Source organism: Pinus tabuliformis, chromosome 7 (genome assembly GCF_031772625.1).
Source record: "Pinus tabuliformis cultivar Carrire ecotype Pingquan chromosome 7, CPIR1, whole genome shotgun sequence".
NCBI classification, from domain to species: domain Eukaryota; kingdom Viridiplantae; phylum Streptophyta; class Pinopsida; order Pinales; family Pinaceae; genus Pinus; species Pinus tabuliformis.
The window spans coordinates 368,256,863-368,281,201 of record NC_142293.1 but is presented as its reverse complement, the minus strand read 5'-3'; positions in this window follow the sequence as shown (position 1 = coordinate 368,281,201).

Sequence of the window (24,339 nt, the reverse complement as noted above, 5' to 3'; positions counted from 1 at the left end):
ATAAAATTTAAAATTTTTCTATGTGGAGGGTTGGTCGGCCGGGTTCATGGCCCGTTGGCCTTTTATTAATTAAAAAAAAAAATAATATGGTTTGGGGTGGTGGCTTGCCACCTCACATATATATTTATTTTTTCTAATTTAAAATGGGAGTAATTTTCAAATTTTTAGAAAATAAGGGACATTGGGCAAATTAATGAGTCCACAATTTTGACCGATTTCAGGAGCTAGGTTTCATGTCCTGGGGTCGGTCAAATTGTAGGACACTTAAACTTGGCCCATAGCCCAACTTTGACCAATACTTTGACTGGCTCATTCTCCCTCATACGAGCTCGAATTGATGAACCATTCACACCTCCACAATCAGGACGACAAGATCTACGCTCTGGTCCTAGGTCAACATCATTCTGAACACTTTTATTTTCAAGTGTTCATAAGCCCTCTTTGTCTTGTGTGTCTCTGAGCCACCTTGATCAATCCTCCTCACTGAGGAGCTTTTGGTCTTCCAAAAGCATGAAAAATAATCTACAACTCCTCTGTACCTTGTCTGCATCACAAGTGTCCTCAAAAGGTCTCTCTTCCATCTCCTTCACCTTTGTTCTTCGTAGCCTTAAGCGACGAGCTAACACCTGCTACCTCTACAACCTGTAGTACATTGTTTTGAAAATTACATCCTTGACTTTCATGACCAACTAATGACCCAAACACCCTACGTTTGCCACGAGTTTATAACACATACTCGGTGGTCAAGTTTACATCAAGATGGACGCAAGACCCCAGCTACAACAACAAGGCAATCATATCATTGTTTCTTCAATAAGTGATGGAAAACACATCATCACTGCAACACATGATTTACAACAATAAGGCCAAACACGATTTGCTTTCGACAAGTGCTGGAAACACAAAATCACTTTCAGAGTTTAAAATGCAACTCAAAATAAGATCAGATATCATTGTTGTTGAACAAGTGATGGAAACCACATCATCACTTTTACATTTTAAAATGCAACAAATGATTTACAGAAGCAGGACCATGGAATGCTAACATATCTAGAAACCATTTTTCACTTATCAATGTGAATGGGTTGCCTCCTTGTGGCAGTTTTGCTTGTTGAACAATTGCTTCACTTGGTTCATGCACCGACGCTTTGTCTTTAAGGCACTTCTTCGGATGGAGCCTCCAACAAGTGGCTCTTTTATGGGCACTTCTGTCACAATGACTGCAATAGGTTTTCTTCCTCTAGATCTACTTAACATGTTTCTTTACCTACGGTGGAGAGGGTCTTTTACGCCTCATACTTTTGTATGTTGCCATTCTTTTCCAACACTTAGAAAATGTATGGTTATGTAATCCAAAAAAGGTACATGTTTTTCGATGCCATGGTTTACGCTCATTATTAACAACATGATTGTAATATAAATGAACATTTGAATGTTGAGAGTGGTTATATCTTTCCTTTCCATCCCTGGTGTAAGTATGGTAATGAGAGCTTGCCTCAGTTCTTTCCCTACAATGGAAACTACGATGGGATGATGAGGATGTTTTTGCATCATTCTTTTTCCTCAATGATTTCAACCATGTCTCAGATGAATATGACACCTTCAAGCATTCTCCTTTAGTGTATCTCGAGCTTCCAAATTGAGATCTCTGCATAACCTCCAATGGTTGAGTTATGCCTTGGTTATTAACACCAAGTTATTTTTCCTCCTCATTCCTCGTGCTAGTAAGCAACCTCATGTTTGTACCTGTAATTGGGATCTCCAAATCTCCAATGGAAAGCATACTATGTGAAGACGAAACCAAAAGAAAATCAACATCTTTTACCTCCTCTGTCGATTTGGAAAGAACTAATGAGGGTTGCTCATCATCCATTGTTGGCGGTTGGCTAACTATCGTGGTGCATTCCCCAACTTCCTTTCTGACATACCCAAGTCCTGTTTGAAATGGTAATGTTACACTAAAAAATGTCACCATGACTATTTGCAGTTAGTATGGCTCCATCCACTGTCATACTATCCTCCTTGGTAAGTCTCATGCCTCTGCTTTCCATGTCAAACTCAAAAAAAGAGAGAAAAGTCATTTAAAGTCAAGTTATCTCTGGTACGCAGTTTCTCTTAGCCTTACCTGCGGGTACGCAACCCAAGTTCACAATACCTGCGTACTTATACGCTCTGTATGTAAAGGTATGGGTGCGTACTCCTGTAAAGGTCAAAAGGCGCAAGTTTCACTCTAAAAAAGTTACTTGTGGTCATTTCTAGAGGCTTCTAGAAGTATGTTTGACGTGTATGAAGCGCCTCCAGATGGTTCATGTATCCCTATCAAAGAGGAACTTATCCCATCAATAAGGGAGCTATCCCATCCAAAGAGGGACTTATCCCATTGATGGTGGAACTGAATAACTTCCTCTAGAGCACTATAAATACAGGCATTGGGCCAAAGGGAGAGGAGGTTGAACGCTGAACATTCCTAAGGGTAGATGATGCTGGAATTAGGACCTCCTTGTAGAAGCTTGTGAGGAGAGATTACCATCTTTACTTGTTTCCATTGGGAGGTGGGTGAGCTGATCAGAGTAAGGGAGAACTCTTGTGGACCCTGGGAGGAGCTTGCACAACACCAAGGCTCAGGTTGTAATGGTTCCTTTTGTTACCTTTTAATACAAATTAGTCCATTCTTCTCAACAATTTGTTATTAATGAGTTGTTTCATGTACTCCTTGGTCTACATGTTAAATATGTTTTATTTTATGTGATATTCAGGTGCTATTTAATCGTTTGATTGTTGGTAAATGCAGGTTTTGAAGTGAAGGAGGAGCTCATCCGGATCAACGGAGCTGGACTACTACAACAGCGTTGGATTACAGGTAGGATCTAAACACTAGATTTCTCGTATTGTAAAAGCATATTTAGGGAAGGATTGCTCTTATTTGTCTTGTTTGTCATTAGAGAGTCTTAGGCTTTCTAGGAAGGTCGGTTGTGTCCGCACTAACGACTCTTTCCGCGTGACAGATAATTCCTCTACTTTGATGGGGTTGACAATGCCTTGGCCATTAACACCCAAGCCTTTTACTTCATACCCCATTCTGTTCAATAGTTTGGAGCCAATCACTATGGTATGATTTTCAAAAATAGAGAATTCAGCATCAAGAAACATACATGAAGATGGAGAACTACTTTTCACCTCACATGGGTCACGCTGTAGCTTTTCCAAGGCCTCGTTCTTTGCTTGCAGCTGTCGAAGCAAACTTTTTTTTTCCTCTTTCTCTTCATGTAGAGGCATATTCAATTCAATGTTCTCTTTTTGAAGATTATGTTTGTTACGCTTCAGTTTTTCCAGGACCTCTTCCATGGCTTGCAACTGAAGCTGAAATCGCTCCTTTTCCTTTGTCTCTTTCTATAAAGTTTCATACATTTTTTCCACTCTTTTGGAAATGTTGAGCATGGTATCGCACATCGCTTTTTCATCCTCTGTCGCTACATGTTCCATTGTTGACGCTTTCAATTCACATCAATGCAAAGACCGCTCTGATACCAATTGATCCAAGTTCAGGTGTGACAAAGGAGCCTTCCAAGACCTTTTAGTTTCGCAATGTGTTAAATTGAATTTTTTAAAGAACATAAATGAATACATCTGCATGTTGTAAAGAAGAGGAACATGTCAACCATCAACAACATAAAAACATAAGCTGTTGATAACGAAGTTCTTCCAGGAGGGACTACGTCTCCGGGCCCCTGTGTCAACATGGTGTAGGCCATTGCATTAAGTGTTTTCAATAGTGATGACGTACATAAAGATGATTTCATTATCATACAAGGAAAATTCCCTCATGCAGGAGTGGATCTAGGAGATGTTCCACTATAGGAACTCTCAGTAAAAAAAAAACTCCTATCAGTATGACACAACTCATGCATGATGATCATCCCGCCAGCAAGCATAAAATGGATCTCAATGCAAACATACATGACAATAATATGAGTATCCCATCAACATACAACAAAGGGATCTCAAAACATAACATGATGAATCATGACAAAAAGTACATCACATAGACGATTCTGCGTCAGACCAAGTAGGAATCATGAAAACAAGTAATAAACAAGATCCGTAATCAACATCAAACAGGGATCTGTGCAGCACAATACATGGAAAAAGAAGTACATGAACACACTGCATATATCTCACAACCAAGGGCCACCTAAAGAAGTGGATGTCAAACTGCTAAAGCTATTTATGCCATCAATCTCATGGCATCAATCACATGGAAATGGCTATAGACACGTGAATGCTGACACCTGCATTCCACTTAGAAAAGTGGTTGAAGAATAGAATGAGCAAATGAAAAAACTGAATGCACCATCAGATTTGTGACGTTGAATAGTGCAAAATCAGCTGTCCAATTTTTGAATTCTAAGAAAATGAGAATCTGGGGCTCAAGGAATCTTTCAGATTCCCCCTAGATTCCTCAAATATTCTGCTCCATGGGTGGATTGGAAATCTACATCTCCAAAGGTGAATCTGACCTCACCATTGTGATCCCTGTAGAAAACCATGAAAAACAACTGTAAACTTGACTATATTCCGACATGGAATAAAATTACCTCCTCGGGAAAGTTTCAAGGATTATGGTTCCACTCTTCGTTTCTGCAGCAGTCATGGTTCCACCCTGATATTGAAAATGGCCAAAAAATGCAGAACTCTGATGGAGACACGAATAGCATCATTGTGTTCGTGGCATCGAGAAGTGCTGAAACCATATAAAATTTGTCAAAATATCACAAAGTGAAATTTCACCCCTCCTGCAAAATGCTGCCTCAAACTACGTGCCAAGATTCTTCCTCCTCTGTCTCGAAATTCGTGCCCTCTCCTGGTTTCTCCATCTACCTGGGTGCACTAAAAGAAATTGGGTTTATGTGTTTTTTCAGGTGGAGATATCAATGAGGACCATTGTGGGTCGTTGGTATGGTTGGCGGATTATGTGGAGGTGGGTCGGGTTCAAACCCCACCCACTCCAAAATAAAACTGTTTTGATTAACCATTTTTTTAAATGGCGCAAATTTTTTTAGGTGCATTAAAGTTTTGGAACGCATTTTTGAGTGGTTCATGGTGGATTTACCCTTGGCACATCATATGAGGCCACCCAGTGGGGGCCGGGCCACGTGGCCAGGTGGGTTCGATCCCCGCCAGCCTCGCACATATACTATTAGGTCCCTATACTACTAGTGTAACCCCTTATTGTTATTACTAAAACTCCTTTATTATATTGTTGTGCCCATGTAGTCCCCATATTGTTATTATTGTGCCCCATAGAAGCCCACTATTATTATTATTTTGCCCTTACATTATTATTGTTATGTCAGCTCTGATTATATTATGACCCCTTGGACTCCTATATGTAGAAAGGAGGTCTTATCATTTGTATCATCCAAGAATTGTTCATTTGTGTAATGTAAAGGAGGTTGCCCCCTCAAAGAGGCTTATTTCTAAGGCTTTCATCTATCTTTTCTATGTTTTTGTGAGCTGGTTTCATAACATTTGGTATCAGAGCTTTGGATTCTAGGGTTTCGCTGCTCTAAACAGGTCATCATGGAATTTTTGCTATAAATTTTTTCTGTGACATTTCAAAAGGGAAAAAAAAACCATTTGCGATGAAATCACGCTGACACTCGGATCGGAATTTTATATCTTGTCTTACTATAGTTTTAGAGATATGATCTGTGGAAGTTAGGGTTTTTGCAAGCTCCAGAATTTCATCTAAAACAAGCCATTGTGGAATTTTCGCTATAACTCTTTCTCTACGAAGTTTCAGAAGCTAAAACAAAAATCCATTTGAGAGGAAATTGGTCTAAACCTCAACTCCGAATTTTAGATCCTGTCTCGCTATATTTTCGGAGATATAATTTGAGGAATGTATGGTTTGTGCAGACCCCCGAATTACATTCCAAAAAGGTCACCTTGGGAACATCTTCATAACATTCTCTCTAAGCATCAAATTAAAATTTCGTCGGAAGTTTTAGAAAGAGGACAGACTATAGTTTTCCATGTATTGGTTTTAGGTCCTAAGGTTGAAACAACGACACGTGTCACTTCATACAATTTCGTTCTACTAAACTAGTCTATAATGGGGTCATCATGGGAGATTTGAGATAACTCTTCCTTACAGAATCCAATCTTGACCACACTGTTGGGGTTAGAAAGAGGACTCATAGGGCTACTAGAGGACAAAATTTTAGAACTTGGAGATCAGAAATTACAGAGTTACAATTGTTTCCATATCGAGCTCCTAAAATCAAGAAAAAGTGAGATGAGGAAGTTTGATGGCAAGGATTCGGTAAATTGGATACTACAAATGGAGTAATATTTTGATCTACATGGCATACCACTATTAAAAAAGGTATGTATTGCATCTAACTATTTAGAACCAAATCAATTTTTATGGTATAAAGGGCTTTCTTCTCGTAAACCACTTATTATGTGGTCAATTTTCATGGAGGAAATGATAGCACATTATGAGGATACAAAGAGCAACACCTTCTTTAGCCTATTGATAAATCTCAAACAAAAGTATTCAATGGGAAAGAACATTGAGGACTTTCAAAAATTGAATATAAGGGAAAATGATACTCCAAAGAAGCAGAGGATTGATTTCTCCATAAGGACTTTAAAGGATAACATTCAACATGAGGTTTGTCATTGGCAACCTGATTCATTGGAGAGTGCAAGAAAAGTGCAAAGCAAAATTATGGCAACAAGGAAGTCTACTCCTCACAACTATAAAGATGGAGGTATTGTTTCTCCTATCCTTCCACAACCTACAAGTTTGACACCACAACAATTGGAAGAAAAAAGAGAAAAAAGGATTTGTTACAATTGTGATAAAAAATACACTAAAGGTCATAAGTGTGCTAAGAAGAAATTATTTTACATAGATTATGAAGAGGAGGAAGAAAAGGATCAAGAAACATCAAAAGAAGAGTATATACACCAAGAACCAACCCCAAAGAAAGAAGAAATGAATCTGACCATATCTTGTAAAGCATTGAAAAGAATTACCACTCCTAAAACTCTCAAGGTAGAAGGACATATCAAGAAGAAAAAGGTTCAAGAAGTGAGAGATCACATCGAGAAAGAAGAAATGAATCCGATCATATCTTGTAATGTGTTGGATAGAATTACTACTTCTCAAAATATCAATATAGAAGGACATATCAAGAAGAAAAATGTTCAAAAATTGAAAGATGACGTCGAGTCTCAAGAAATCAATCCGACCATATCTTGTAATGCATTGGAAGAAATTACCACTCCTCAAACTATCAGGATAGAAGGACATATCAAGAAGAAAAAGATAAGAGTGTTGATTGATTCAAGTAGTACCCATAATTTTATTGATTGTAAGATAGCCAAGGAATTGAATTGCTTCCTATATCGAGCACTAGAGTGTCAAGTGATGGTTGCAGGTGGAGGAACCATAAATTGCTCTGGAAAGTGGCATAATATCAAGCTATCCATGGGAGAATATGTATTGAATAGCCCAATTCTTTCCATTCCAATGGGTGGTGCTGATATTTTACTAGGAGTCTAATGGCTACAATCTTTGGGTACGATAGGTTTTAATTTTCAAGAACTTTTCTTGAAATTTTTTTGGGAAGAAAGGAAGTTGAATTGAGGGGTATCGAAGGAAAACCTAGAAAGATAATCAACTCTAATAGCATGACAAAGCTTCTAAATAAAGAGGAATGGGGTGTAACTCCACAATTATGTTCACTAGAGGATCCCTCATTGAAATCATGTATTTCTCCATATCTCCAAAACGTTTTGGACAATCATTCCATGGTATTTGAGACTCCCAAAGGCCTCCCACCTATTCATGATCATTATCATGCTATTCATTTGATTCCACGAAGTGTTCCTCCAAACATCAGGCCTTACATATATCCATATTCCCAAAGGAGTGCGAACTCATTCAAAAGTTGCATAAGATCCTGGTTCAAACAGTATTGCGAGAACTTGACAAGGAAGGAAAAATCATATTGGAACCTGAAGCAATCATAGAACTGAGAAATCAAAAGCTATGAAATAAATCAATTTCAAAGTATCTCATCATGTGGAAGAACTTACTCGCTGAAGATTCCACATGGGAGGACAAGAATTTATACAGAAGCATCAAGAACCACTCAAGCGTTGAGGACAACACTTTTTGAAGGAGAGGGGCATGTTAGGTCCCTATACTACTACTATAACCCCTTATTGTTATTAGTACGACCCCCTTATTATATTTTTGTGCCCATGTAGTCCCCATATTGTTATTATTGTGCCCCATAGAAGCCGACTATTGTTATTATTGTGCCCTTACATTATTATTGTTATGTTGGCTCTGACTATATTATGACCCCTTTGACTCCTATATATAGAAAAGAGGTCTTGTCATTTGTATCATCCAAGAATTGTTCATTTGTGTAATGTAAAGGAGGTTGCCTCCTCGAAGAGGCTTATTTCTAAGGTGTTCATCTATCTTTTCTATCTTTTTGTGAGCTAGTTTCATAACATATACATGGCACATGGTAAAGTTTGGGGCTGTGGGCCGGGTTCACTGAAGGTGGCCCACCCACCCCATGTAAATACATATATATGTAACGATGTTGGTTGGAGGGCTCAGTCGGGTAATGGTTTCCGAGCCAAATAAAATTTAAAATTTTGTTATGTGGAGGGTTGGCCAGCGGGGTTCACAACCTATTGACGTTTTATTAGTTCAAAAAAAATTTAATATGGTTTGGTATGGCGGGGGTGGTGGTCTGCCACCTCACATATACATATATATATATATTTATTTATTTAAAAGGGGAGTAATTTTCAAATTTTTAGAAAATAAGGGACATTGGGCAAATTAACGAGGCCTCAATTTTAACCAATTTTGGGAGCTAGGTTTCATGCCTTGGGGTTGGTCAAATTGTAGGACACTTAAACTTGGCCCAGAGCCGAACTTTGACCAAAACTTTTACTGGCTCGTTCTCCCTCATACGAGCTTGAATTAACGAACCGTTTGAACCTCCACAATTAGGATGATGAGATCAACGCTCTAGTCCTAGGTTGACATCATTCTGAACATTTTGATTTTCATGCGTTCATAAGCCCTCTTTGTCCCGTGTGTCTCTAGAGCCACCTCGATCACTTAGGCAGACAGTTTCTTTACTTTGTTTCTGGGACAGGCATGAAATCTTGTTTGAGGATGTTGCTTGCGGGTTGTTTTCTCTCACATTCAAAGGGTGCACAAAGGAATGGTGTCAAATATTGCCCACAACCTCCATACACTCTTTCAAATAGTTTGTTGGTGAATCATGTCGTTCTTTCGTTCTTTATGATCATAAACCACTTAACAACAAAATTTTAAAATTGTGAAAATCACCTAACGAATCACTTCAAGATTTTCATGATCATTTTGTTCATTATTGTTTTGAATTTCCTAAATATGAATTTGACTGAGAATTTTTGGCTAAAATATTTCAATATCTTGTTCACATTTCTGAAAATCCACATGATTTAGAATCTTTCGAATCTCTCCCAACATACCTCGGTGTTAGAGCTTCTAAATATAAGATGGACAAGTTTGTTTTCCCGAGTGACCCTCCATCCCCTTCTCATAAAACAACTCTAGATCCGTAGGTTGAGGTGGGAGAATATGAGAATCCACTTGTTGATATCCCACCATCTCATCCTACCCCACTTACTCAAAAATTTTACCCAGAGTTGGAATGTGACTCCGATGGTTGTCATGAAGTGTTATCTCCTCGTCCTACATCCTCTGGTCCCTCCAATCCTCCAGATTTTTGTGTGTTATGTTCACTTGCCTCAAATCTCTCTTGTGATGTTCACGAAGATCAAGTTCTTGACGGAGTTGGTGTCGAACAAACAACCTGTGATATCATTTTTGATGAGTATGTATGGGAGTCTGAACAAGAATATATGATGAAGGATGATCTCCTTATGTCCGCACCTCTTCCGCATTATCCTACCATATTCCATGATTCTATCATTCTTGTCCAATATTGTCAATTTTCATGTTCGAATGTTTCTACTTCCGATCATTCGTAGAACATGTGGGATGTTATTTTTTCATTTGAATGTGGTGAGGACAAATATGTCTTCCTTGATCCTCCTAATCTCTCATCTTACCTTTCGGGGAACATAGAGGGTGAAATTTCTCATTTTCCATCATCCCCTCTTTATGAATCGTTACATCATGAGGATGCCTATGTTCGTTGATCTTGAACTTTATGATCATGGCAGTCATTATCTTTTCATTCATTCATTTGATCATGATGTTGATTTTTCCACTATTGATCTTTCTAAGCCACTAGTATCTAATGATCCACATTCTGGTAAATTGGAACCTCCCCAAGATGTTGAGTCACTTTATCCAAAGCTAATCGTTATGTCAGGTTCTCATAGCCTTGAGGCTAGTTCCACCTGAGATCATAAGTTTGTTGAATCTCTCCAGGATACCTATCACTATGTTTTACACATTGAAAATCAATTTATCTTACTAGTTTTTCATCCTCCATCTATGTCACATGATCCTATCACTTAATCATTGGAGTCGTATGTAAAAAATACTTTTGCAAAAAAGATTTATTCTTCTTTCTTCATGTTTGCTCGTTTTTCAAGTTCGTAAGTGTTTACATGTTTTTATTCCACTCGCAATGCGTTAGGACACCATGGTGCATCCAAAAAAATCCTTTCATGAGCTTTCCTTTGTTACTTTTCCATGAGTTCATTCAAGCTTCGAACTTTCTGGTTTGCATTGTCCTATCTTTTTCTTTGTTGTTTTTCTTGTATATCTTTTTTGACATTAATTCTCTCACCTACATGATCCAACCAATGTGCCAATGGCTACATTGAAAGTATTACTTTACATAAGTTGGCCCATGTTCTGCTTAGGTTATGAGTAGGATTAGTAGTTTTTCTTGTTCTTGTTTGTTTCTTGCCTTTATTTACCTTGTTTTGCTTCCCTTTTTTTCTTTCATTTGTTTGTTTTCTTTTGCAGTGATAGGTTAGTTTTTGCATGAAACCATGTTTTACTTCTTTCATAAACAGGGTGAAGTCCAAGAGGAATCTGTACTGCTATGAACACCTTGATATCTATCTATTCCCTCTCTTTATGTGAATCTTGGATTCCCTTTACTCAATGATACCCATATTGAAAATACATTCCTTTTGGAGAAAGTCATGGTCGAATCACAATGCTTTCACTCTTAACTAGTGCCACCTACTATAATCTTCTTTGTATTTTTGGTTAACCCTTGTCAACTAAGTCGAGTAGTGTAAGGAGAGGGGGAAAACCTTAATGTGTATGTTAGAGGTATATATAAATATCCTTCTCTGAAGGGACAACCTCTTCTTCTCTCAATAAGATGAGATCCCTCTTCTTCCTCATGAAATAAATAAGTGCCTATGCATAATTCTTTGAACAAATTAAAAAATGAAAAAATGAAATAAATGGTGAAAGAAGATAAAGGATTCCTGAACAGAGAGGTGGAGAAAGTAAGTCTATTGGGGTATTGTCTAGGCTCAATGGAAGTGGACCAATTTCTGTGTTCCTAAAGTGAGTCTGGGGGGGTATTGTCTAGGTCTACTGGCAGCGGAGCAACAAGAAAGATGAAATGAAAACTATGACAATCTATTTTAGTTGTGCATATATATGCCCCTCATCCCCAATTGAAACAAATCAATTTAATTTGGCTTGATATGTGTGTTTCTGATGAAGATAATGGTAGGGACTACATATTTAACTCAAGATAAGTGGAGAAGCTATGATAATCAAATAATTGAACAATACTTGCGGAAATTTAGACTCGTTTTCCATGAAACAAGGCCCATACATAGAGTTGAAGCTCTATGAATGTGTCACCAATGTTGTAGTGACTATAACCACCGTCCAAAAAATTTCATATGCTTAGATTTTTGTGCCTTCCTTCTTAACCATAGGAACTCATATCGCAATTATCAAGGTATTCATGCTTCAGCTGAGACTTACTCTTTTCAGTTTAGCTTGTGTTTGCTTAGTTGATTTTCCAACTCGCAAGTTGATCTCTTAACTTGGTCCCACAACAATTTTGAGCTTACCCCCAGAAACTACACAATTCTTGAGGGAAGCTAGCCTTTCTATTAGGAATTGCACAGCTCTGACTTCCAGTGAGCCTTGAGATTAGAAATGTGCAGTCAGGATGGGGTAGCCCATAATTTTTGCAACCCTCACTGAGCTCAGAAAGTGCACAATGCACTTAGCTGAAAAGTCACCCAATTCTCGGAACGATGTTACTTTTCCCAGTAGCGTGCATGGCATGTCTCCCCAGAAAAAAGAAAAAAACATACCTAAAAAATAGGGATATATTTTTAGCATCATGAAGGAGGCACTTGCACTATTTTTAGAAACTTTCGCTAATTGTATTTTTTCCTTAATTTTTGACATTTGCGTCATAAACCCTAATTTATCCAAGTCTATTTAATAGACATTGTTAGAGCTCATTTTCACACTTGATATTGGAGCTGTAGAATACTCAAGGAGATCAAGGAGCCTTTAGTGCAATCGTCGTCTCTTTTCTGGGTGACTTTTTATTTTGTTATCTTTTACTACTTTTTCTATCACTTTTTGTCGTTTGGATTACGTGAGTGTTGTTTCACTTGTTTCTCTACATGGTTGCTCAAATTTTAACTTGTTTTGACTTTTATAAGTGTTGTTTCAAGTTATAGGCTGTCTTTCCCAAGTGTCACATGAGTTTCCTTTTTTTTTTTCACTAACGATCATCGTTGCAGAGACTCTCCTCACATTCTTAATTTTCCTTCCATTTAATCAATTCCTGCTCTTTTTTCACATGCATGCAATGTTAGGTCCCTATATTACTAGTGTAGCCCCTTACTATTACTAGTGAAACCCCGTTATTTTATTGTTGTGCCCATGTAGTCCCAATTTGTTATTATTATGCCCCATAGAAGCCCACTATTGTTATTGTTGTGCCCCTACAATATTATTGTTATGTAGGATTTGATTATATTGGGACCACTAAGACTCCTATATATAGAAAGTAGGTATTGTCATTTGTATCATACAATAATTGCTCATTTGTGTAATGTAAAGGGGGTTTCCCACTCGAAGAGGTTGATTTTGAAGTTGATCTATCTTTTCTATCTTTTTGTGAGACGGTTTCATAAAATTTGGTATTAGAGCTCTGGATTCTAGGGTTTCATTGCTCGAAAATACGTCATCGTGGAATTTTTGATATAATGTTTTCTCTATGAAGTTGCAAATCATGTATCGCTACATTTTCAGAGATATGATATGAGGACGTCAAGGTTTTGCGAGCTCCAGAATTCCATCACAAATCGGTCATCATGGAATTTTTTCTATAATTATTTTTCTATGAAGGTTCCGACTCTGAAATTAAAACCCATGTGAGCCAAAATATTGATGAAGGTTGGTTCCAAATTTCAAATCTTGTCTCGCTATATTTTTGGCGATATGATCCAAGGAAGTTAGGATTTTTTTCCAGGATCCTGAATTAGATCGCAAATAGGTGACCTTGGGAAAATCATCATAACCTTCTCTCTGAGTATTAGATTGAAATTTTGTAAGAAGTTACAGAAAGACGATGGAATTTAGTTTTATGTGCATCATTTTCAGGTCCGAAGGTTGAAACAGTGATACGTGGTACTTCATACAAGTTCTATCTACTGGAAAGGTGTATAATCAGGTCATCTTGAGAGATTGGGCATAACGATTTCTTGGAGAATCCAATTTTTATCAGAATGGTGGCATTGGAAAGAGGACTCAGAGAGATACTACAGTTCACAATTTTAGACCTTGGAGATCCAAAATTTCAAAAATACGCTAGATTAAATATTGAGCTCTTACAAAGTGAAAAAAGGTGTGTAGTTTTTTTTTAAATTTTGCATAAGTTTGGTTTGAAAAATTAGTTTGAAGGAATTCAAAGGGCATAGTGAAGAATAATTATCATTAATTGATGCCTAGAAGACAGAAAATGGAAACGCCCAAGCAACCTGAAAGCACTAGCATGACTAATGAAGAAGCGGAAGAAACGCAACATGATATATCAAAATTACGAGACCAAGTGCAACAAATTTCACTCTTGCAAAAGATAACAGAAGCTAAGATGGATGGTTTAAAGAAAATGTCGAAGATAAAATGGATGGTATGAAATACAATGTTGAAGATTGGAAGAAAGACATGGAAGGTTGGAAGGAAGGTTTCACAAAGTTACTACAAGAAAGACTTCCCAATGGCGAAAAGGTAGTAGAGAAAACACATAATGAGAACAAAAGAAATGTTAATCATGATTCAAAGAATGAAAACGTTGAAAATTTGAAGAAAGATGTGAAAGGTTTGAGGGAATGTTTGACAAAGTTTCCAAAATAAAGGCTTCCTAATGGCGAAAAGGTAGTAGAGAAAATTCATTATGAGAACAAAATAAATGTTAATCATGATTTCATAGACTCTAACGTTGAAATAAAGACCCACCACGTTCCAAATATCGATATGAGGAATTTTGTTGGCAAGGATCCTGTAACATGGATACTACAGATGGAGAAATATTTCGATCTACATAATGTGCAAAACACACAAAAGGTACGCATTGCAACTTTATATTTGGAACCTAATCAATTCCTATAGTATTGATGGCTTTGCTCCCATAAACACATTTTCACTTGGGAAACGTTTACGGAAGAAATGATAGCATATTATAAGGATACAAAAAGCAACAATTTTTTTAGCCAATTGATAAATATCAAACAAAAAGGTTCAATGGTGAAGCACATTTAGGACTTCCAAAAAATGAATATAAGGGTAAAATATATTAGAGAGGAGCATAGGATTGATGTGTTCATAGGTACATTAAACGATAACATCCAACACGAGGTTCTCATTTGGGAACTTGATTCATTAGAGAAGGCATTCAGGTTGGTAGGAAAAATTGAAACCAAAATTATGGAAACAAGGAAGCCTACCAATCACAACTATATAGATGGAATTATTGTTCCCCTAGCCTTCCACAACCTACAACATTGACACCACAACAATTGAAAGAAAAAAGAGAAAAAGGGCTTTGTTACAGTTGTGATAGAAAATAAACTAAAGGCCATAAGTGTGTTGAGAAGAAATTATTTTACATAGATTGTGAAGAGGAAGAAGAAAAGGAGCAAAAAACATGAAAGAAGGAGGATACACGCCAAGAAAAAATCCTAGAGCAAGAAGAAATGAATCCAACCATATGTTGTAATGCATTGGCATGAATAACCACTTCTCAAACTATCAATATAAAAGGACATATCAAGAAGAAAAAGGTAATAGTGTTGATTCATTCAAGCATTACCCATAATTTCATTCATTGTAAGATAGCAAAGGAATTGAATTTCTTCCTATATCCAGCACCAGAGTGTCAAGTGATGGTTGCAAATGGAAGAACCATAAATTTCTCTGGGAAGTGCCATAATATCAAGCTATCCATGCGAGAATATGTGTTGAATAATCCAATGCTTTCCATTCCAATGCGTGGTGCTGATGTTGTATTAGGAGTCCAATGGCTACAATCTTTGGGTACAAAAACTTTTAATTTTCAAGAACTTTTCTTGATTTTTTTTAGAAGGAGAGGAAGTTGAATTAAGGGGTATCATAAGGAAAATAGGAAAGATAATCAGCTCTAACGGCATGATAGATTCTAAAGAAAGAACAACGTAGCATAATTGCACAATTATGTTCTCTAGGGGTTCCCACATCGAAATCATTTATTTCTCCAGATCTCCAAAAAGTCTTGGACAAACATTCCAAGGTATTTGAGACTCCCAAAGGCCTCCCACCTATTCATGATCATGATCATGTTATTTAATTTACTCCAAGAAGTGTTACTCCAAACATCAGGCCTTACAAATATCTCTATGTACAAAAGAGTGAAATTGAATGTATGGTTGCAGAAATGTTAGAGGGTGGTATAATTCAACCTAGTCAAAGTTATTTTTTTGATCCAGTAGTATTGGTGCACAAGAAGGATGGATCATGAAGCATGTGTCTAGGTATAGGCTTCTTAACAACCTCACTATTAAAGATAAATTTCCCATTCCTCTCATTTATGAATTATTGGATGAATTGCATGGAGCAATTTACTTTGGCAAGTTGGACCTTCATGCAGGATATCATGAAATCAAAATGAAGACTGAAGATATTCTGAAAACAACATTTAGAACTCGTGAGGATCATTAGAAATTTTTGGTCATAATTTTGGCCTTACCATTGCACCTTCTACATTTCAAGGTTTTATGAATTCCATTTTCAAACCTTTCCTTAGAAAATTTGTGTTAGAATTTTTTTGATGATATACTAATCTACAACAAATCCTGGAAGGATCATGTTCAATATGTTGATAGAGTTCTCAGACTATTGGATGAGAAACAATTATATCAAGAAACCTCCAAATGTTTCTTTGGAGTACAAGAGGTGGAATATTTGGGTCATATTGTATCTCATGAAGGTGGTAAGGTAGACCTTCAACAAAAACAAGTTCTCCAACTCTTAAAGGATAACCTCACTTTGGCACAGAATAGAATGAAAAAATAGGTAGATCAACATTATAGTAAAATAAGTTTTGATGTAGCCGACCGTGTATTTCTACGGCTACAAACATGTAAACAAAGGTCCCTCAAGCAAGCTAAGAAGGATAATAAATTATCACCAAAGTAATATGGTCCTTACAAGGTGTTGCAAAATATTTGTACTATGGCATATAGATTGGAGCTTCCGACATCTTCCCCAGTGCCCCCAACTCTCCATGTTTCATGCTTAAAGAAGGTTATAGGTCACAAACTCCTAGTTAAAACAATATTGTCGGAACTTGACGAGGAAGGAAAAATCATATTGGAACCCGAAGTAGTCACAGAAACCAGAACCCAATATCTACGAAATCGATCAATTTCAAAGTATCCTATCAAGTGGAAGAACTTACCCGCTGAAGATTTCACATGGGAGGACGATAATCTTATACATAAGCATCTAGAACTACTCAAGCATTGAGGACAATACTTTTTTAAGAAGAGTGACATGTTAGGCCACTATATTACTAGTGTAGCCCCTTATTGTTGTTAGTGCAACCCCCTTATTGTATTGTTGTGCCCATGTAGTCCCCATGTTGTTATTATTTTGCCCCATATAAGCCCACTATTGTTATTGTTGTGCCCCTACAATGTTATTGTTATCTAGGCTCTAATTATATTGGGACCACTTAGACTCCAATATATAGAAAGGAAGTATTGTCATTTGTATCATCCAAGAATTGTTCATTTTTGTAATGTAAAGGAGGTTTCCCCCTCAAAGAGGCTGATTTTGAAGTCATTGATCTATCTTTTCTATATTTTTGTGAGCCGGTTTCATAACATGCATCTACATTTAGTTAGATTTGCAATCAAATTCACACTATGTCTTAGAACTGCTTGTTCTTCACACTTCCCTTGGGAAAATTTGGGTTTCCTTTTTCAAGATCTCACTTTACACAAATTTCACTAAGCAATATGGAGGATCAAGCCACAAGCTTGGCCTCTAGAATTTCACAGAGAATAGCCTAATCTGGATCTAACTATGTAGTGCACCATTCCAGGAGTCAACTTCCTAGCTTGGGAACTAAGATTGTGCAATGCACAGTCCCTCCCAAGGCTTTTCCTAGGCTAAACTACGCATTGCGTAGTTCCAATCATCAAGCTTCCACCCTGACTGTTGGGACTGCAAAATGTGTAGTTGCCACAGTCAGTCATTCACCCCTGTCAAGTAAAATTATGTAATCCATCACATCTACTACCCGGATTGCTACTTCACCTTACCTTGAATTTGTTTTGTTTTAAGATGAAATTGTCTTTCCATGAGTGTCCTCTTTGTCCCACAGATACAATAGTTGTTGAAAATATATCTAATATTCTAAGTTAACATGACATCTAAGGAAACCGATAAGAGAAGTACTGGGGAAGAAGTTGAGCATACATCATTTTATTTACCAGTGTATGTAGATACTCAGTTGTTTATTGAGAAGGGAACAACACTAACGTGGAAATAGATCAAATACACTTTTACAAAATACCTTGAGGAAGATTTGGAGAATAAATAGGTCTATCTTAGTATTCAGCAGTGAGGGTTATATAAGGTTTCATGTGGGTACCCAACCTTCCCATGTGCGAACATCACCAACTGGATTGCCTCACATATAGATGAATAGACTATGACATTGAGAAGTGTTAGTGGGCAGAAGATTTCCTCCTTCAGGATAGAATACTTTAAGAATATGTATCAATTTCCTGAGCCGGTGAAGTGCATGAAATCACTCTTTTATTCCACCCCTAGCTATTTCAACACAAGAGACATTCTCAAGTGCTGGTTGAAAGAGCCGTCGAAGTTTTGATAGACACCCATCCATGTTTACAAGAGAAAGTCCCTTAGAATGGCTTACTAGTTCTTGATCATCTTTTCCTATAGAATATATGGTCAAGAGATCCCAAAAACCTTTCCTCGAGGGTGGGTCGTCTGACTAGACCACTTAGTGAATGATGGGAGGCCATTCAACTAGTCGGATCTATTGGCTCAACAATTAAAGTCCCATGTAGATAAGTCTTGGAATTCACCCAAGAATGAACAAGCAAGGTTCTCTATGTTTGCATACTTATTGGATGCAATCTTTGCATAGCACCAGTTCCCTGGCATGACTGGACATGGACACCATGAGAGACTTTTGTGAACATGTATTGCAAGTTTCTTTCTGACTTCAGTTTTCGAGGATTAATGGCAAGGCTAACTGACCACTTTATCATCCCTCTATACAAGATTATAATTGAGCAATATCCACCTTGCATGTCCTAAGAAGTAATGGAGGTGATATTAGACATTGCAAATTGGTTTTCCTGACCAAGTGGCATCTTCATCAGATTATTTGGTGGAGAGAAGCCTCTTCATGTCTTACCGAATTATGCCACTGAAAAATTGATCATGCAAGAAGTATCATACCACCTCAATATAGGGTTGTCGGTAGGACTCCATAGGAAGAAGACAACACCATGGCCCACTCTTCCTTTGTGGATCAAATTATACGAGATTAAGAACTTGAAAGATGTAGATTCTGAGGCTAAGGACATAGTGAAATTTTAGTTCGACACCAAGGAATTTAATCTGTATGATCCCCACAGTATTTACAGGGACCACATTATGAGAGTTTACTCTCCATCAATCAGTGGGGCATTTCATTGGCAAGAAGAGGATCCTTGGAGATACTGCTACAATGCCTATAGAATCAATGAGACAATCAATATAGCAAGGACTTGTAATACTGCCCCAAGGACAACAATAGCTCCAGAAGGAACAAAAACAACAATAAAAGGCAAGAATATTGTGCAAGAAAAGGTAAAGAGAAAGATTGTTCACAATCCAGAGGGAGAGAAAAGAAACAAAATGAAGGAAGATCATATTATCGCAAAGGCAAATTTGGTAGCGAAAGAAAAAAGTGAGCAACATATGAAGAGAGAAGAGCAGAGGAAGGGATAAAAGCAGAGGTTGCAGGAAGCGGAACTGAAGATGAAGGAGACAAAGAAAAAGTTGAAGGAAGAATAGGAGATGAGGAGGAGAGAACGAGAAGAGAAGCAGAAGCATGAAGAAGAAAAAAAGGCAAGGCACAATGATAGAGGAAACAATGATGATACAAGTTAAAGAGTCAGAACAACCAGCAACTGTGGAGGAAGGTGAACAGATGCATGATCATGACATTGCTTAGAAAATTGAGCAATTGACTAAAGTGAAAGACATGTAGTTGGAACAAGAGACACATAATGTATATGTTGACCTAATGCTGAGAGCACCACAAGTCATCCCCCGGTCTCCACCACCTCCAGTAGCAGAGCCAACCTCGAGCGAGCAAGGAGATGTTGTTCTCCTTGATGATGATCCAGTCATGGATGTGTACAATCTATCATTTGATGAGCTCCAGAAGAGAATTGCATGGGCACGAAGGAAGAACTTTTCAGATGATCATGCATCACCTGCATTCATGAAGGAAAGGGTGATAATGTCAGACACTAGGAGGAATCCAACTTCCATTACCGAAGCCAACCTGGCCTATGCATGAGAAACACAATCAAATGTTTAATATCTAACGGCCGAGAATGAACATCTTGAAAATAACTTGAAGGCTACCAGGCAAGAGGTAGAACAACTTTGAGAAACAACGCAGAATAAAGTTTCCACATTGGCAGAGACGAGGACAACGATACTTACCAAAGTATCAACACTTGGAGAAACCATGCGGAATCTCGTTGACACATGTCACCATGCATAAACTAGTTGTCTATTTTAATGGCCTACAGTAGAAAAGAAAAAAGTTTTTTAAAACTCTAAAAACATACATGCTGCCATCACCCATGTACAAGAGTGGACATTAAGTTACAAAAGGGCCTCGATTGACTTAGTGAAGAAGATGGAGCCATAGGGAGAGCTATAGAAAGTGAAGGTTCGAATGTTAATTCAGAACAATGAGCATCTCGCCTCATTCATCGAGAGCACATAGGCCTCATATGTGTGGTTGTACAGTAGCTTGGATGTCTTGGTAAGAAAACACCAGATCCCATCAATCAATTCCCTCACTGATGCTAAATGCAAGAACCAAGTTCAAAAAGAGATCAGTGAGTACTTGTTGCAACTAAGACAAGAAACCACAAAGGAAGACTTGGAGTTGAACCCACACAACATGCAGAAGTACATCGATGGTCATGTCAAGGTCAAGACAATGCTTCTCATGCTTCAAAATGAGTTGGACACAGGTTTCAAGACAATGTACCCAGACGCCATCGAGGCTATAGTACTCTTTCATAAATACATCATTAAGTAGTTAGGCGAAACCATCACATAGTACCAAGCTTGGCATCAATATGTAAGTGAGAAACAACAAGTGGAGGTCGCTGAGATGGACTTCTCCAGAGCTTCAGAATCACAGTGTTGTGTCTTGTCAAGTTGTCTCTACCCTATTTTGTCTTATATGGGTACTAGTAGAAAATGTAATTTTATTTATAATTATGTTGTAACTAAAATTCCAAGTGTAAATATTGGAATATGAAAAGTAATAATGTAATTTAATGTGTAATTTTGTGAAGAAGTTGAAGAGTCATGAGGGTAGTCCAAAGGTCAGAAAGGGGGAGTTGAAGAGTCACACCCGTCTTGTTATAAATAGAACCTCATAACTCATGTAACGAGATTTTGGGAGCAAAGATTTTGGCTAGGCTTAGGCTTACAAATAGTTTGGGAGTATTGTTAGGAGCCTTGGTTTCTCCATAGTGTAGAGCAAGTATAACTCTTTAGATGAGCAGGTGTTCTTGATTGTAATGTTCCACTATTGGGGCTAGTGGTCACCAATGGATTATGTATGGATGTTACTTTCACTTACAATAATAAAATTGGAGCCAACATGTTTTCATGCATATGTTGTTAATATAGTAAGACTATTATTGTTGTATTGGAAATGTATGTTATTTAACTTACGAATATTCTTATAAACTATTTTTTTTTCATTTGCACGAATCTTTTTGAATGCATGTTCTTGGATTAACTCATCACTTTATCTTGTGGACTATTATGCATTTTAGCTTGTGATGTAATTTCACTCATGTGTTCCTTTAAAGTTGCATACTATTACAAGATTCCAAGGGGCATACTTCCTTTTCCCCTTCATGTGTTAGAACCTTCATGCATCGCACTTGACTGTCTACAGGGTCACACACTTACTCTCATCCAAAGTTATCCTACTTTCCTCTGCACGTTTCCATGATCAAGGCATTACATTACCACTCACTGTTGGGATTCCTACTCCAAACGTGTGAGATGTAGTTGGGACTTCATATTGGGAGATTCCATAAATGTTGTTGAGTCCAGCACCGTCAAAACCTCTCTTAAACTAATTCCAAAACTAAACTGAAAAAGGGCTCCATACTGATGATCTGATGTCTTTTTATTATTGATGCCGCTAATTAGTTTTCCATTATTTTGCCTTCAATTTTCCTCTTATGCAAATTTGTGATGCATCACCTTCCTTTTCTACTATTTTCCTTTATTTTCATCAAATTGCCAATATTTCCTTATTTCCTCTTCAAATACTTTGCCATTGCATTTTCAAATTTCCCTTATCCATAATAATCAACAAGTGATGCCCACTAGGATTTTTTTCCCAATGTTTAGCTTCGAATACATGTCCCATGACCTTCGTATTATATTTCCTTTTTTACTTTATTACATGAAATTTTAACTAAGGGCTGTTATAGCCCCTCCTCCTTAAGGTGTTATACAAAATCTACGACTGTGGACATAAGTATCTTCCCTATACCTAGTGGCCTTTTCTAAAACAATAGAAATCAAAGACTATAAAGTTTTCCTTATAGAAATTGGAGAATGGAAAGATGCTTACTTGTGACTAGTCGCAAGTTCTACTCTCTTCTTGGCTTGTATGCTCCAACTGTAGCTCTGATCGTTATACTTAGAACCTACATAAACAAACAACACAAGCCAAAGATCTATGACATCTATGAAGCATTATCCAATCACTCTATTCAATGGATCAACATGGCATTGAAATATATGAATGAAAACATAACATAACACATACAGGAAAATGGTATACTCTTTGTATTAATATGAAAGGGAGATTTTACAACCAAAAGTGGAAGGTAATCTTGTGAGGACCTCTCCAAGTTGACTTGTCCTTCCTTGCCACAATGTACACCTCAAAGCCACCTGAATGCATGGGAATGATAACTATCTTATGACCAAAGAAGCAACATAAAGGGTATGATTAGTGTCCAAAAGGCCAACCTATAGCTTGTGGATGGCAAGAAACATATAGGAGATGATGGTAGTTTAGAAATTCTTCATTATTCTTGTTTCACACTCTACACAACCTTAATGAATTAATTAGCATCAACTAAGCCTTAGTTAATTTTTCAATGCTAAGTGCATAGTCATTTGCATCGTTGATCTGATATTGATTCAAGACAATTAATAAGGTATTACAGACTCATGTGCAAGGATGTGCCTATGTTATTTTATGCAACGGATCGATAAGATTGCGAAATACATAGGCAATGAAGTAGTTAAAGAAAACATAACAGGAAAACATATAAACATAACAAGTTTAATAAGGAGTTCATCCAATACTCTTGGGCTACGTCTCCTGGTCCAGCCTTCAGTGGTGGCCTCTCTATTATGTTTTCAAAATAGAGATTTTACAACAGTGAGCTCAAATTGAGTCTCACTCAACAGATACCAATTAGTAAGACTCTACTTGGATTCCCCAAGTCTTTGGAGTACACAAACTCTCATCACTGAACTCTTGACCTCTATTGGTCACAGTAATATGAGCCCAATCTAAGACTCATACATGATAGCCATTATAGAGGAGTGCACTTGAACCAATCAAGCCTTCTCTGGAGTACTGTTATAGACATTTTTGTGCCTTACAGCATGGAGCATGAAATGTCAATAATCTGAGGGATCCAAAGTCCCTAAACATGTTGTTCTTACCCTTAGAGGAACAAGGTCAGCAAACCACAGCACTGCAAATCAGTTCTCCACTGAAAAACACTCAAAAACAGGTCAATTTTGGATCATGTCAACTGCTCCCCTGAGCACCTGCGCTGAATGTCAAAAGCTCTATGGTGTACCTGCGCTGCATAGCAAGTGCAACAAAGGCTACCTGCGCTGGGCGTACTTTGACATGTGGAGGAATCTTTTCTCAATGTGCCAGTGCCCAGGAAGCTTCCAAAATGACACTTGGATCAGAAGATTCGCCTAATGATGAGTAAAGAGCTTCTAAAACTCCAAGTGGAAGGTAGAAACTCCGAGTGGACTCAAGGACTGAAGAACAACTGGAGTTGAAGAGGACAACAAGTCACACATCAAGCTGACTTATCTTCACTCCAAAACTCTATATAAGGATCTCATCCCATGGGATCTGGAAGAGGCCGGAATTTAGTGCAAAGAATTGCTGTTGGTTTACAGTTGTGAGTATTGGGTGATTGCTTGAGGGAGGTGAAGAGGAGATTTCTTTCCGTCGGGAAGGTGATGCTGGATTGGACCTCTTACGGTTGTATCACCGCCTGAACCTTACTTCCTTATATTAATAAAGCAGTTGAGGTTCTTCTATTCGCATGTGTTTCAATGGTGTATTGTCTTACTTGCGTATTTGATTTATGCTAATCCTTGAATCAATTATGAATGCATGCTTCTTGTAGTTTCCTTTTCTCGTCTTGTTTGCAGGATCTTGTGTAGCTGGG